The following is a 15,504-nucleotide window of genomic DNA, read 5'->3' as shown; positions in this document are numbered from 1 at the left end:
TGCTTGGTTCTGTACGATTAGTTACTACTAATCATTTAGACCTGCTGGACGGAGTACTGGCCGTGGGCTCATTGTGAAAAATAAACTTCTTTACTTCAAGCAACTCCAATGTAAATACCTTATTTTTGCCACATGCGGCCCCCAACCAGAAGGCGTTATGAGTGTCGCACCACGTGCGGCCCGCCTGCCCACGCTCGGCAAGATCAGACGTAGGATTCCCCCCGGTGAGGTGGCACAAGAGCTGTGAGCTGCCATGTGAGGGCACCAGAGACACACAAATATCCAAGCCTGCTGCTGCACACACAGACATTGATTGCCTTCCCTGCTACTGCAGCCAAGAGACCTAGATGTGTAAGTAAGACTGAAGAAGGTGAGAAGTACCAGAGCAAGAGAGAGAGGTCCACTAAATAAATACACCATTGATTTGACTAGCCTCATTACACCGAGATTCCTTCCCAGTTCAAAGTGCATCTTCTGTAATTTATGCAGAATAGTGCTGATCCATCAGACCCCTCATTACAGCGATTCCCAACCACTCCATAACAGTAAGGCCCATATTTATACTTTTTTGCGCCGATTTTGCGTCACTTTTTGACGCAAAAGCGGCGCAAACTTACAAAATACAATTGTATTTTGTAGATTTGCACCACTTTTGCGTCAAATAATGACGCAAATGCGGCGCTAAAAAAGTATAAATACGGGCCTAAGTTTCATCACGTCCTCCACAACAGCAGCAAGCGCACAACAAGACATACCCGTGTGGCTACCATGGCTCACTTCCCTGACTTTGAATCATTTGTCATAACTGCCCCCAGGCCCCCCACGGCACGGCGAGTGGAGAGACTGAACGTGTACTTCACTGTCACTGGGGTGAAGGACAAACAGAAGACAGCGTTGATGCTGCATCTTGCAGGAGTAGATATCTACAAGTTGTCAGAACACTCCCAACCCGCACACACATGCAACAATGATTGCAGCGTTCAACATGCATTTCAAGGCAATGGCGAACTCTGACTATGAAAAGTTCCTTTTCCACAAGGCCTGACAGAAACTTAATGAGTTCCTCGTAGCATTCCAAGTAAGACTTAAGGACCTGGCAAGCAAATTCATAAATGAACGCCCAAATCATCCAAGGATGCACATTGTCCAAACTCGGGGAGCAAATTCTCCAGGACCCAGAAAGGCAAAGGGGCTGTCGAAGGCCTGCGCATCCCACATGGAGGCAGTGTTACACAAACCGATCTAAACAGAACTTGCAAACTTGGTTTCACCAGCCCGACGCCAAACCGAATGAGGGCCGTATGTGTATTGTGGTGGGACAACTCATCGCCCAAGTGAATGTCCTGTACGCAGGAAAACCTTTGTGTCCTGCAGGAAGCTCAATCATTTTGCAAAGGCCTGTCGCTCAAGATAAAGTGCTCAAGCAAAACTGAATGCAGTCACTGACCTTCCCGAGGGAGTAGCAGACAAAGCAGATGGCATATACAACGATGTGTTTGAAAGTGCCATCCACACTGTGGTTTTCTGTGGAGCAGGCCCACCCCAAGACCAGGGCACCACCCAAATGTCAGATTAAGGTTGAGGACACCCGACTAATGGTTGTCATTGATACAGGGCATCCATAAATATCATGGCAAAAGAGAAGCATGAGAAGCTACCTTGGCCACCAATCCTCATCCATGCGAAAGTCTAAGTTAATTCAGGCAAACTTAACAGCTAGCCTGGAGGATTCAGTTTTCACACCTAATCTCTCTGCTCTCTCCTTTTACCAGTCAACCCCCTTATCATGCATCATTCTCTTTGAACGTATGTGCCCTCAAACTAAAGGGGATACATTAATGCTGCTGATCAAGTAAATGTCTCTTCAACCTGTACAGAAATTGCACATTTGGGGTGAATCATAGTTTACTCCCCTTGGGAGCTATCCAGCTAAACTGTTCTAAAGCCCAGCGTGGCTTCTAGCCAGGCTAGACATTTTAAACCTAGACCGCCCCTCATCACCATCCCCCCTTCAGCTTGGGAACACCTCTAGTATAGCATCCCTCGTCTCCCCTGGGTCTTGCAGCCTGTAAGGCCAGGTAGATTTCTTAGGCATTGCCAGTATTAGGGCCTCTGATCACAAAAAGCAGGCAACTGGTGGCAGTGATCAAAGAGTATAAACATATAGGAACTGTGATAGTGAATGCAATGAGGGTTTCTGGTGGTTGGGTTGGTGGGTGTGTCAAAGGCATAGTCAAAGGCATGGCTAAAAAGAACAACATATACTGAAATTACTTGTGGCCTTTCACCTGCAGGTAACTGCATATAAAATGTTTGGTCTAATTGCACATTTTACTGATAGCTGAATGTTGCATTATTTAACATTTAATGCACTGATTTTTGCCCTTTAACTACCTCTGCCCAGGGCTTTAAGTGAGATGAAAAAGTGGAAGCTCTCTAAAGGTGGCATGGTTTTCACAGTGTACCACCTGCCCAGTATTTTGGGTCTTTTCTCAGCTTTCTGTTAACTGAATCTAGATATATAGCACAATAGATATACAGGTAAAACCAGACTAGTGGCTTTGTCAATGATTATCAAATGTTTAAGATAAATAGAGTAACAATGATTTTGTTGTAAACAATATTGAGAAACTTTCAATTCTGAAATTGAGACTGTGAATTAAACATTACTGAGATCTGTAAAAGGGGTCATGGTTTTCAGAGTGTCTCAGTCACTCCCATTATGTTAACTCTATATTAGAAATGTACACCCTTTATCTTTCCATTCCACATTTGGTCCATCTGTATATCTTACCTCATCTCTGTCCTCTTCAGTATCTTCTTTTCACTCTCTCTTGAATTCACTTCCTCTCATCACATTCACTTCACCACCCCTAAACATGCAACCATCAACACAAATGTAAGCAATCCATTTTCTTTTACTTTCGTCTTGTCAATATTTTGACAACAGTGTACCTCCTTCACACATATTTAATGAGAATCACAATTGCAACTGGAATACTTGACCACTCTTCTGTGCATTCTGCAGAAAGGCCAAGGACTAGATGAACATGTATTCTGAGCAACCTTTTGCCCCACTGACTGGCATCGTGAGACACTGTCGCTGACTTCAACCTCAAGACCTGAGCTCTCAATCATGGCCCGCTATAAATACCTGGAGGAGACTTAGTTCAAATCGCAATATGTTAGACAAAAACAAATCCAGTAACATACCATCCTGGAAATAGCTTACCTAATCTTGTGTTTCCTAAGGGTGCTAAACGTGAAGTATAAACAGGAACTAAATCACTGACATGGATTACCTGAAAAATTTTACATTTATTATTCAGAAGTTGATCAGTTTTTTTGCCAGTAGAGTTAAGGTCAGGAATATAGGGTCCAATATGGACAAGTTTCAATGTTTGCTTTTAATTACTACCAGGTCTGAGATCAGGAGGGGCCCTGCCCACTTAAAGGTCTGCCTCTGCAAAATATGAGGCACTTGCAATTTTTAATAAGTGGCCAACAAAATGTTTCATACTCTCAAAGGATTGTGGGGCAGGAATTCTCATACTAAGAATAGGACCTGTGACATACATGCTACCAATCCAATCCAGGTCAATCCATCACAATCAACTCCAGTCCACTCAATCCACCCCAACCCACTCCAATCCACCCCAATCCAATCCATGCCAATCCAGTTCACCAAACTCAATCCAATCCACCCCACCTCACTCAGTCCAATCCATCCCACTCAATCTAGGAAACCTCACTCCAATCCACCCACCCCAATCTGGTTCACCCTACTCCAGTCCACCCCACTCCTGTTCATGCCACTTCAGACCACCCCACTCCTTTTCACCCCACTCCAGTACACCCACTCTAGTCTGTCCCACTCCAATCCACCCCACCCCACAAAAATCCAATTCACCCCATGCAATCCACTGTACCTCATCTCAATGCAATCCACCTCACTCCAATCCACTCCAGCCCACTCCAATCAAATCCACTCCCTCAGATCCATTCCCCTAATCCCGCTAATCCACCCCACCCCATTTCAATCCACTCCACACCAATCCCAGTGGCAGCTGCCATCTATTTAAAGTGGTGAGGCGGGAAAAATACAGGTGGCATTAATATAATGAACAATGATTTCCTGACTTCCAACAGCGTGCTCCTCACTCCGGTGTCTTCTCTCCTGAAAGCTCTGGACCCAGGAAACCACACTGCCCAATCCTGGCGCTGCTCTTGTGCTGTTAAACAGCATAAGAGAAGCATCAGGATTGGAGGGAGCAGCCTCTCTCAGTGCTCTTAAGAGCACTAGAGGCCTGTGCTTTACAGCTGGGTTAGAGAAGTGTAAAATGCCCATGTCTGGCTGGCCGTCGCAAAATGGCCGGCCAAAGATACATGCACACTTTAAAAATAAGTGCAGAGTTCCCTGCTGCCACTCAGCAGCAATTGTCCACCCTGTCCTGACACTCAGTTCAGGACTGGTTGCTGAAAAATAAAATGGTAATAAATAAACTTTATTACCATTTACCCTACCCCACTCCAGTCCACCCCACTCCAACCTACCCCATGCCAATCCAATCCACTCAAGTCCTCTCCACTACAATCTACCCCACCCTAATCCAATCCACCCCACCCCAGTTTCGTCCACCCCACTCCAATCTATCCACCCCGACTCAGTGCAATCCACACTCAGTACAATCCAACCCACTCCAATCAACCCCAATCCAACACATCCCACTGCAGAACACCACACTCCAATCCAATTTACCCTACCCAGTTTCAATCCACCCCACTACAATGCAATCCACCGACTCCAATTAACCCCACCCCACTCCAATCCACCCTACTCATTCAAACCATGACACTCTACTTCAAACCACCCCACTCTATCCCAATCCAATCCAACCCACTCTAATCCAATCCTCCCCAATCCAAACCAATCCAGTCCACCCCATTCCACTCTAATCCAATCCACCCGACATTAATCCAATCCACCCCACTCCAATCTAACCTTCTCCATATCTATCCACCCGAATCAAGTCCAATCCACCCTACTCCAAACCAGTGAATCCAATCTACCACACTCCAATCCAATCCACCCTATTCCAGTCCAATCTAATCCAACCAACCATACCATACCCTACCCCAATCCAATCCACCCCACCCCAATCCAATCCACCCCTAGCACTCCAATCCAAATCACCCACCCCAGTCTAATCTAATCCACCCCCCCGAATCCACCCCAATCCAGTCCATCTCACTCCATTTCAATCCACCCCACTCAAATCCACCCCACTCTACCCCAATCCAATCCACAGCATTCTACGCAATCCAATCCACCCCACTACTTATTCCACTCTAACCCTCGCCACCCTATTCCACCCCACTCGACAACACTCTGCCACTGAACCACTGAACTCTACTCCCCTGTACTCAACTTTACAACACTCTGCTCCCCCACTCTAGTCCATGACACTCCAACAAATCCACTTTACAACACTGTACCCCCACCCCACTAGGATGACCAGGAATTCTGGATTTTTTGGGACAGTTCCGGTTTTTCACCAGTTGTCCCAGCAGATTTCGAGAAATTTAGGTCATGTTGCGGTTTTTAGAGAGGGTCGCCTGAAAACTGTGGGAGGTAATTTTGTTTAGATTTGCAAAGCACAGATATTTAGCAGGTGTTATCAAAAAGCATTTTAATTCACAGGCATTACATTGGATTTGAAAATTGCATTTTACGTATGTTCCTAGTGCTTCTGCTGTAATTCTATGCTGATGAACGCTGTCATTCTGTGCGCTTGGTTGAAGTAAAATGGTAGTCCATCTTCTCTTTTTGTGAAATGTTAAGTTATTGGCTCTAAAACTCTGGTCACCCTAATGCCCACTCCACGCCGCTAACATTTATATATGCTGAACAGCAGTCACACTGGCGTTCAACATTGCACATAACATGGCAAAACACATTGCCAAAGCCAGAGGCTCTTGTATGGGTGAGACCTATTGGCTTTGCCAATGCGTGTTTCTTTTTGCCCCACTGTGCGCAGAGGTGTTGGTGTAGGAAAGTAGCCTCTTTCTAGCCTTGTTACCCCCTACTTTTGGCCGGTTTGTGAGTATATGTTTTTACTGTGTCACTGGAATCCTGCTAGCCAGGGCCCCAGTGATCATAGGGAAAACCCAATGTTGTCAGTATGTTTGATATGTGTCACTAGGATCCTGCTAGCCAGGACCCCAGTGCTCATAAGTTTGTGGCCTATATGTGTTCCCTGTGTGGTGCCTAACTGTATCACTGCGGCTCTGCTAACCAGAACCTCAGTGTTTATGCTCTCTCTTCTTTTAAAATTGTCACTTCAGGCTAGTGACTAATTTTACCAATTCTGATTGGCACACGGGAACGCCCTTATAATTCCCTATTATATGGTGCCTAGTTACCAAGGGTATTGGGGTTCTAGGCGATCCCTGTGGGCCGCAGCATTTCTTTCACATTCTTACATAGGACTGCCACTGCAGCCTGAGTGAAATAACGTCCACGTTATTTCACAGCCATTTTACACTGCACTTAAGTAACTTATAAGTCACCTATATGTCTAACCCTCACTTAGTGACGGTTAGGTGCAAAGTTACTTGGTGTGTGGGCACCCTGGCACTAGCCAAGGTGCCCCCACATTGTTCAGGGCAAATTCCCCGGACTTTGTGAGTGCGGGGACACCATTATACGAGTGCACTACATATAGGTCAATACCTATATGTAGCGTCACAATGGTAACTCCGAACATGGCCATGTAACATGTCTAGGATCATGGAATTATCACCCCAATACCATTCTGGTATTGGGGGGACAATTCCATGCATCCCCGGGTCTCCAGCATAGAGCCCGGGTACTGCCAAACTGGCTTTCCGGGGTCTCCTCTGCAGCTACTGCTGCTGCCAACCCCTCAGACAGGTTTCTGCCCCCCTGAGGCCTGGGCAGCCTGGTCACAGGAAGGCAGAACAAAGGATTTCCTCTGAAAGAGGGTGTTACACCCTCTCCCTTTGTAAATAGGTGTGAAGGGCCTGGGAGGAGTAGCCTCTCCTGGCCTCTGGAAATGCTTTGAAGGGCACAGATGGTGCCCTCCTTGCATAAGCCAGTCTACACCGGTTCAGGGATCCCCCCAGCCCTGCTTTGGTGCGAAATTGGACAAAGGAAAGGGGAGTGACCACTCCCCTGACCAGCACCTCCCAGGGGAGGTGCCCAGAACTCCTCCAGTGTGTCCCAGACCCCTGCCATCTTGGATGCAGAGGTGTGAGGGCTCAAAGGACAGCTCTGAGTGGCCAGTGCCAGCAGGTGACATCAGAGACCCCTCCTGTTAGGTGCTTACCTTTCTCAGTAGCCAATCCTCCTCTGTGGGCTATTTAGGGTCTCTCCTGTGGGCATCTCACCAGATAACGAATGCAAGAGCTCACCAGAATTCCTCTGCACTTCCCTCTTCGACTTCTGCCAAGGATCAACCGCTGACTGCTCCAGGACGCCTGTATAACCGCAACAAAGTAGCAAGAAGACTACCAGCAACATTGTAGCGCCTCATCCTGACGGCTTTCTCATCTGTTTCCTGGTGGGGCATGCTCTGAGGGCTGTCTGCCTTCACCCTGCACTGGAAGCCAAGAAGAAATCTCCCGTGGGTCGACTGAATCTTCCCCCTGCTAATGCAGGCACAAAACTTCTGCATCACCAGTCTTCTGGGTCATCCTGACGAGCGTGGTCCCTGGAACACAGGAGTTGGGTCCAAGTGTCTTTGACAGTCCAGTGGCCCTTCTGTCCAAATTTGGTAGAGGTAAGTCCTTGCCTCCCCACGCCAGACAGAAATCCTATGTACTGCGTGAACTGCAGCTGCTCGGGCTCCTGTGCACTTTTGCAAGACTTCCTTTGTGCACAGCCTAGCCCAAGTCCCCAGCACTCCGTCCTGCATTGCCCAACTTGCTGAGTTGGACTCCGACGTCGTGGGACCCTCCTTTGTTGCTCTGAATCGACCTTCATCCTCAGATCTTCTAAGTGCCTGTTCAGGTGCTTCTACGGGTGCTGCCTGCTTCTGCATGGGCTCTCTGTGTTGCTGAGCATCCCCTCTGTCTCCTCTTCCAAGGGGCGACCTCCTGGTCCTTCCTGGGCCCTAGCAGCACCCAAAATCCTCAACTGCAACTCTTGCAGCTAGCAAGGCTTGTTTGCAGTCTTTCTGCGTGGAAACAACTCTGCATCCTCCAGCACACCGTGGGACATCTTCTGACCAAAGGAGAAGTTCCTGGCACCTTCCGTTGTAGCAGAATCTTTGGCTTCTTCCACCCGGAGGCAGCCCTTTTGCACCTTCATCCGGGGTTTAATGGGCTCCTGCCCCCCCTTGACACTTGCGTGACTCTTGGACTTGGTCCCCTTCCTTTACAGGTCCTCAGGTCCAGGAATCCGTCTTCTATGTTTTGCAGTCAGTTGTTGTCCTTGCAAAATCCCCTATCTCGACTTTACTGTCTTTCTGGGGCAGTAGGGTAACTTTACTCCTACTTTTCAGGGTCTTGGGATGGGATATCTTGGACACCCTTAGTGTTTTCTTACACTCCCAGCGACCCTCTACACTAGGCCTGGGGTCCATTCATGGTTCGCATTCCCCTTTTGGAGTATATGGTTTGTGTTGCCCCTAGGCCTATTTCTCCCTATTGCATTCTAATGTGTTTTACATTGTTTAAACTACTTTTCTAACTATTACTTACCTGATTTTGGTTTGTGTATATATTTTGTGTATATTACTTACCTCCTGAGGGAGTATATCCTCTGAGATACTTTTGGCATATTGTCACTAAAATAAAGTACCTTTATTTTTAGTAACTCTGAGTATTGTGTTTTCTTGTGATAAAGTGCTATATGATATAAGTGGTATAGTAGGAGCTGTGCATGTCTCCTAGTTCAGCCTAAGCTGCTCTGCTATAGCTACCTCTATCAGCCTAAGCTGCTAGAACACCTCTATTCTACTAATAAGGGATAACTGGACCTGGCACAAGGTGTAAGTACCACAAGGTACCCACTATAAGCCAGGCCAGCCTCCTACAGTTGGCGATGTGACAAGTTTAATAAATGACGTTTGAACTTACCAAATTATTGATGAGGCCCAGGTGATACAATGCCGTGCAATGCAATCCACAGACCCTGACCTAGCTACCTGATGCCTAATGGTAATGACAAAGGAATGCCCACAAGCTGCAGATCCAAAACCAAGAAGCATGCGTAAACCAGCCATTTGTTAACTTGTATTGTATTATGCCAACCAACCCATGCCAGATACCTAAGCTGCCCTTCTTTCAATGCCAAGAGGCCTGAAAGACAAGCCTACTCAACACCGGAAACGCAGTTATCGAACTTTGTCACAGGAAATGTTGCACCAGTATCATATGCTTCACTTAAATGGGAGAACTTCCCATCATGTAATGTACATGTTATTATATAAGCCATTTTATATTTATACGTTTTTGCTTGTCGCTGCAGAACAGCGATAATCCATACGTTCATAAATATACAGTCACACCAGCTATGCAAAAAAAAAAAAATGAAGAAATGAAAAGGTTTGTGTGCACATGCCTTTATACGCCACAGTTGAAACTCATCGAAGTGAACTCGGTGATGACACCTTCAAATGAACTTATGTGGGACACATTAAAGATAGTGTGCCCTTGGATATCAGTGTATTCTACATCTAGGGATCGCAATGGGTTCATCATACTGCTATCATGTGTAATTGTGTAATTAAGTACTGGGCAATTGTCTGACAAGCCAGCCAAAGTGTATTGGTGGCGCATGCATAACGGCCCCTAGTTAGGGCTAGATGATTGATGTGTATGATTAAGGCAATCTGATTGGTCAAAACCTTAAAGCTCACCTATTGGTTTCTAGCTCAGTAAAGACATTCACAATCCAGACTTTGTTACATGCGGTTGAACCAAACAGCGTGGCTGAAAAAATAGCGTGGCTGGAAGGATAAGTGTAGGAAGTTGGCTCTGTATGCACTATTTCAAAGTAAGGAATAGTATGCACAGAGTCCAAGGGTTCCCCTTAGAGGTAAGATAGTGGCAAAAAGAGATAATACTAATGCTCTATTTTGTGGTAGTGTGGTCGAGCAGTAGGCTTATCAAAGGAGTAGAGTTAAGCATTTGTTGTACACACACTAGCAATAAATGAGGAACACACACTCAGAGACAATTCCAGGCCAATAGGTTTTTGTATAGAAAAATATATTTTCTTAATTTATTTTAAGAACCACAGGTTCAAGATTTACATGTAATACTTCAAATGAAAGGTATTGCAGGTAGGTACTTTAGGAACTTTGAATTAACAAAATAGCATATACAGTTTTCACATAAATCACATATAGCTATTTTAAAACTAGACACAGTGCAATTTTCAACAGTTCCTGGGGGGAGTAAGAGTTTGTTAGTTTTTGCAGGTAAGTAAACCACCTACGGGGTTCAAGTTTGGGTCCAAGGTAGCCCACTGTTGGGGGTTCAGAGCAACCCCAAAGTTACCACACCAGCAGCTCAGGGCCGGTCAGGTGCAGAGGTCAAAGTGGTGTCCAAAACGCATAGGCTTCAATGGAGAAGGGGGTGCCCCGGTTCCAGTCTGCCAGCAGGTAAGTACCCGCGTCCTCGGAGGGCAGACCAGGGGGGTTTTGTAGGGCACGGGGGGGACACAAGTCCACACAGAAAGTACACCCTCAGCAGCACGGGGCGGACGGGTGCAGTGTGCAAACAAGCGTCGGGTTTTCAATGGAAATCAATGGGAAACCAAGGGGTCTCTTCAGCGATGCAGGCAGGCAAGGGGGGGGCTCCTCGGGGTAGCCACCACCTGGGCAAGGGAGAGGGCCACCTGGGGGTCGCTCCTGCACTGGAGGTCGGATCCTTCAGGTCCTGGGAGCAGCGGGTGCAGAGTCTTTACCAGGCGTCGGGTCTTTGAAGCCGGCAGTCGCGGTCAGGTGGAGCCTCGGGATTCCCTCTGCAGGCGTCGCTGTGGGGGCTCAGGGGGGTCAACTCTGGCTACTCACGGTCTCGTAGTCGCCGGGGAGTCCTCCCTGAAGTGGTTGTTCTCCACAAGTCGAGCCAGGGGCGTCGGGTGCAGAGTGTCAAGTCTCACGCTTCCGGCGGGAAACGCAAGTTGTTTCAAAGTTGCTTCTTTGTTGCAAAGTTGCAGTCTTTGGGGAACAGAGCGGCTGTCCTCGGGAGTTCTTGGTCCTTCTAGATGCAGGGCAGTCCTCTGAGGCTTCAGAGGTCGCTGGTCCCTGTGGAAAGCGCCGCTGGAGCAGTGTCTTTAGAAGTGGGGAGACAGGCCGGTAGAGCTGGGGCCAAAGCAGTTGGTGTCTCCGTCTTCTCTGCAGGGTTTTTCAGCTCAGCAGTCCTCTTCTTCTTTGGTTGCAGGAATCTGAGTTCCTAGGTTCTGGGGAGCCCTTAAATACAAAATTTAAGGGCGTGTTTAGGTCTGGGGGGTTAGTAGCCAATGGCTACTAGCTCTGAGGGTGGGTACACCCTCTTTGTGCCTCCTCCCTGAGGGGAGGGGGGCACATCCCTAATCCTATTGGGGGAATCCTGGTATCTGCAAGATTGAGGATTTCTAAAAGTTAGAGTCACCTCAGCTCAGGACACCTTAGGGGCTGTCCTGACTGGCCAGTGACTCCTCCTTGTTTTTCTCATTATCTCCTCCGGCCTTGCCGCAAAAAGTGGGGCCGTGGCCGGAGGGGGCGGGCAACTCCACTAGCTGGAGTGCCCTGTGGTGCTGTAACAAAGGGGGTGAGCCTTTGAGGCTCACCGCCAGGTGTTACAGTTCCTGCCTGGGGGAGGTGTGAAGCACCTCCACCCAGTACAGGCTTTGTTACTAGCCACAGAGTGACAAAGGCACTCCCCCCATGTGGCCAGCAACATGTCTGGTGTGTGGCAGGCTGATAAAACTAGTCAGCCTACACGGATAGTCGGTTAAGGTTTCAGGGGGCACCTCTAAGGTGCGAACTGGGGTGTATGTTACAATAAAATGGCATCAGTGTGCATTTATTGTGCTGAGAAGTTTGATACCAAACTTCACAGTTTTCAGTGTAGCCATTATGGTGCTGTGGAGTTCGTGCACGACAGACTCCCAGACCATATACTCCTATGGCTACCCTGCACTTACAATATCTAAGGTTTTGCTTAGACACTGTAGGGGCATAGTGCTCATGCACTTATGACCTCACCTATGGTATAGTGCACCCTGCCTTAGGGCTGTAAGGCCTGCTAGAGGGGTGACTTATCTATACTGCATAGGCAGTGTGAGGTTGGTATGGCACCCTGAGGGGAGTGCCATGTCGACTTAGTCTTTTTATCCCCACTAGCACACACAAGCTGGCAAGCAGTGTGTCTGTGCTGAGTGAGGGGTCCCCAGAGTGGCATAAGATATGCTGCAGCCCTTAGAGACCTTCCGTGGCATCAGAACCCTTGGTACCAGGGGTACCAGTTACAAGTGACTTACCTGGATGCCAGGGTGTGCCAATTGTGGAAACAAAAGTACAGGTTAGGGAAAGAACACTGGTGCTGGGGCCTGGTTTGCAGGCCTCAGCACACTTTCAAATCAAAACTTAGCATCAGCAAAGGCAAAAAGTCAGAGGGTAACCATGCCAAGAAGGCATTTCCTTACAATAAGTGACGCCATTTTGTAAAATGAATGGCCTACAAAGTCTGTGCTGGCTCAAGACGAACAGTAAACGCTTCACTGCTGCCACTTCAGTCAGCAGTTCTCTCTTCTTTCACTTCAATTCCCATCATTTCCTTCTCTCTTTTTTCCTATTGCATCTTACTCTTCTACTCACACTTTCCCTCATTGTGTTCGCAAATTTCTTATTGAGTTTTCAATGTTTAAATCAGATAAGGTATGAACCTGATAACAGGCGTACAGTGCAATAAGGAAATGACAAAATCTATGTCAGAAATGGCCTCTTAAGCATTTTTAATGACGTGTATGTCTGGGCTTTCTCGATACCTGGTGAATCCACCCCACTCTATAACTGAGGGTTACGTTTTACTGTGTTAAAAGCCACAACTCTAGAACCAAGGCCTTCCAAGCTGTCTATGTCCTGCTGTGTTGGAAGGAAAGAGGGTTTTGGTGAGGAGGCAGCTGGATGTTTGGGAAGCAGTTTCACTGAAATGCTCACACCATGCCCCCCACACACTTTCTCATATATTTAGGAGCATCCTCTGGATCTAGATGCAAGTAGTGGTCCATATCTCATGGTCCCCAGTGGTCCCGTCTAATGATCAGTGTTGTGCAGTGTTCTTTTTAACTATCACACAGCCCACCCAAATTAGTGTGTGGAAGCCACTTGGGCATTCCACTCTAAGTATGTCCAAAAGAACTATCTTAAATAAGGATGATGAGTCATTCCACTACTGCAGAAAAACTGATAAGAACAGATATTATAACTGATCTTAGCCAAAAGACAGAGAAGCAATAACTGCTAACAAGGAGTGTTGCATTTGTGATATGCACTGTTGGATTTTCGGGCATTCCCACACTTCGTGTGTGAAGATGTCAGCAGTATAAGTCACAGGTGCGCCGGTGCCCATTTTGCATAGCCTTTCCGGTGTATAATATGTTCTGTTGTAGTAGTTAAATTGTATGAGGAGAAGACAGGCTGAAATGGCCCGCACACAGGATTTCACCTTCTCTTTTCGGCAATCACCATTGTTCATGGTACCTCCGTCTGACTCCTATCTAGAGTGGAGTAATATCAAAGGGTTGGGAACATTACCTACTATGGAATGGTATTTTCCAGGCTATACTTCTTTTTCCCAGCAGTTCCAGAGCTAATGAGTTAAACTCTGTAGTGCTAATAATTTTCCCAGATAGAGCACCAAGGCATATCATAGCAGTAGGAACTGGGGAAATGATGTTGTGTGTAGCAAGAATTCTGCCTTCAGGTCTTCCAATGCTATTTTTTTGTTCCTGTCTCAGATATCGCCCAGTTTGGAAATAATGATATAATCCCATAATCCCCTCACTTTGAAGAAGTTGCCTTTTTTTACATGTCATCTTAGATCCTATCTGTAGGACTTTTTCAATACTTCTCTTGGTTGGGTCTTATTTCTTACACGTTCTGCATTTATTTCTTCACATCTGGAGCACATAAACCACAAACTATAGTTGGGAGGAGGAAGGAACCTAGCACTTCAGAAACAACATTTTAGGATGGGCACTGTTCTTCACCTACATTTGGGACTTGTATTTCACAACACATGATATACCTAACCTGTTGCACATGCAGGCACTAAAAGAAAGAAATGACAGAAAACTGCTGGAGACAAGGAATGTGGCAGGGAGTTGGGGGACAGGTGGTTAGTGTGCAGGAGGAGGGCAGACGAAAAATGTGTACAGAAATGTGGACCAGGCAGATGGAGGAACGGCTGGATGAGCAGATGGGAGCTAGGACACATATCGGACAGGACATCGAAAAGGCTCAGAGATGGAGACCGAGAAGACAGTGGGTGAAAGGGCAGTCAATGTCAGCCAGGTAAACAGAGGAAGAGGTGAGAGAAACAGGGTGCTGATGGGCAACACGCCAGAACAGGAGTCAGATAGCCCAAGGGTTCTAAAAGGAAGCTGACTAGAGAAGGAGATGGATGAGAAAAGTGATTGAACAAAGCAGAGTGAAAGAAAAGGACAGCAGAGGAGGCTGGTGTCGGCCATGTGAACGAGTGTTGGTTGTGTGCCTCATAACATGGGGCGATAATGTGTTTAGGGTCTTTCATGAGACATCAGAACAAATGTCTCCTCATGAGAGATGAAGACAGCACGAATCCCTGTGAGTGAGGCAGCACCACCCCAGCACAAATGCATCTCAGAGGCCACTGCTAGTACCCAGGTTGCTACCAGCATTACCATCAGTGTCAGGGCCCTTCAGCGTCAGCTTCTCGCTGGCAGCCCGAGGTTGCAAATCTGGCTTTGTGTTCTTCAATTCTGTATTTGTTGCATTCCGGTGCTAAATAAAAGCGAACGGAATAACCAGAATACCTCACAGCCCTCACGATATTGCTGTGCACTTACATGTTGACTGACAGCTCATGAACAGGCTGAACAACTCTGCTCACAGCAGCAGTGGCAGACCCCGGTGTTACTTGTATCGTGCATGGAGTCAGGCAGTCAGATCCCCCAGGCAGTGCTATGCTGCTGCTGCCGAGTTCCTAAAGGGAGCAGAGATCCCATTGTTTTAACCTCGCCTTTCAGATCCAATGACCCAAAGGATTTAAAAGCTAATAGTGGCGTGTGCAGCTCTACCTCCATTGACGAGGTAGTAATAGTGTAGGGCGAGACACAGAGGGGGACAATCAAAGACCGGCTACACAAAGGGGTCCACAAGGAAAGCCCCGTAGTTGTCTAAGCAGACAGTCTCCTTTCCGCCTGCAGCCGACGTCGTGATCCACAGGCCATTGTGATCCTGTTGTCCCACATGAAAGATATCCCTGTGTTTTTAACTGAGCTTTTCAGTT

At 47.2% G+C, this 15,504-nt stretch overlaps 1 non-coding gene across 1 annotated transcript; it reads right to left on the bottom strand.

Moving 5' to 3' along the window:
* Positions 1–13,270: 13,270 nt before the first annotated feature.
* On the bottom strand, positions 13,271–13,470 carry LOC138286869 (U2 spliceosomal RNA). Its single transcript, XR_011202138.1, has one exon. It is a non-coding gene; the product is annotated as a U2 spliceosomal RNA (small nuclear RNA).
* Between the last annotated feature and the right edge of the window lie 2,034 nt (positions 13,471–15,504).

The sequence above is a fragment of the Pleurodeles waltl genome, chromosome 3_2 (genome assembly GCF_031143425.1).
Source record: "Pleurodeles waltl isolate 20211129_DDA chromosome 3_2, aPleWal1.hap1.20221129, whole genome shotgun sequence".
Taxonomy (NCBI): domain Eukaryota; kingdom Metazoa; phylum Chordata; class Amphibia; order Caudata; family Salamandridae; genus Pleurodeles; species Pleurodeles waltl.
Note: the sequence above shows the minus strand (reverse complement) of the source record. Positions and strands in the feature narration are given on the sequence as shown.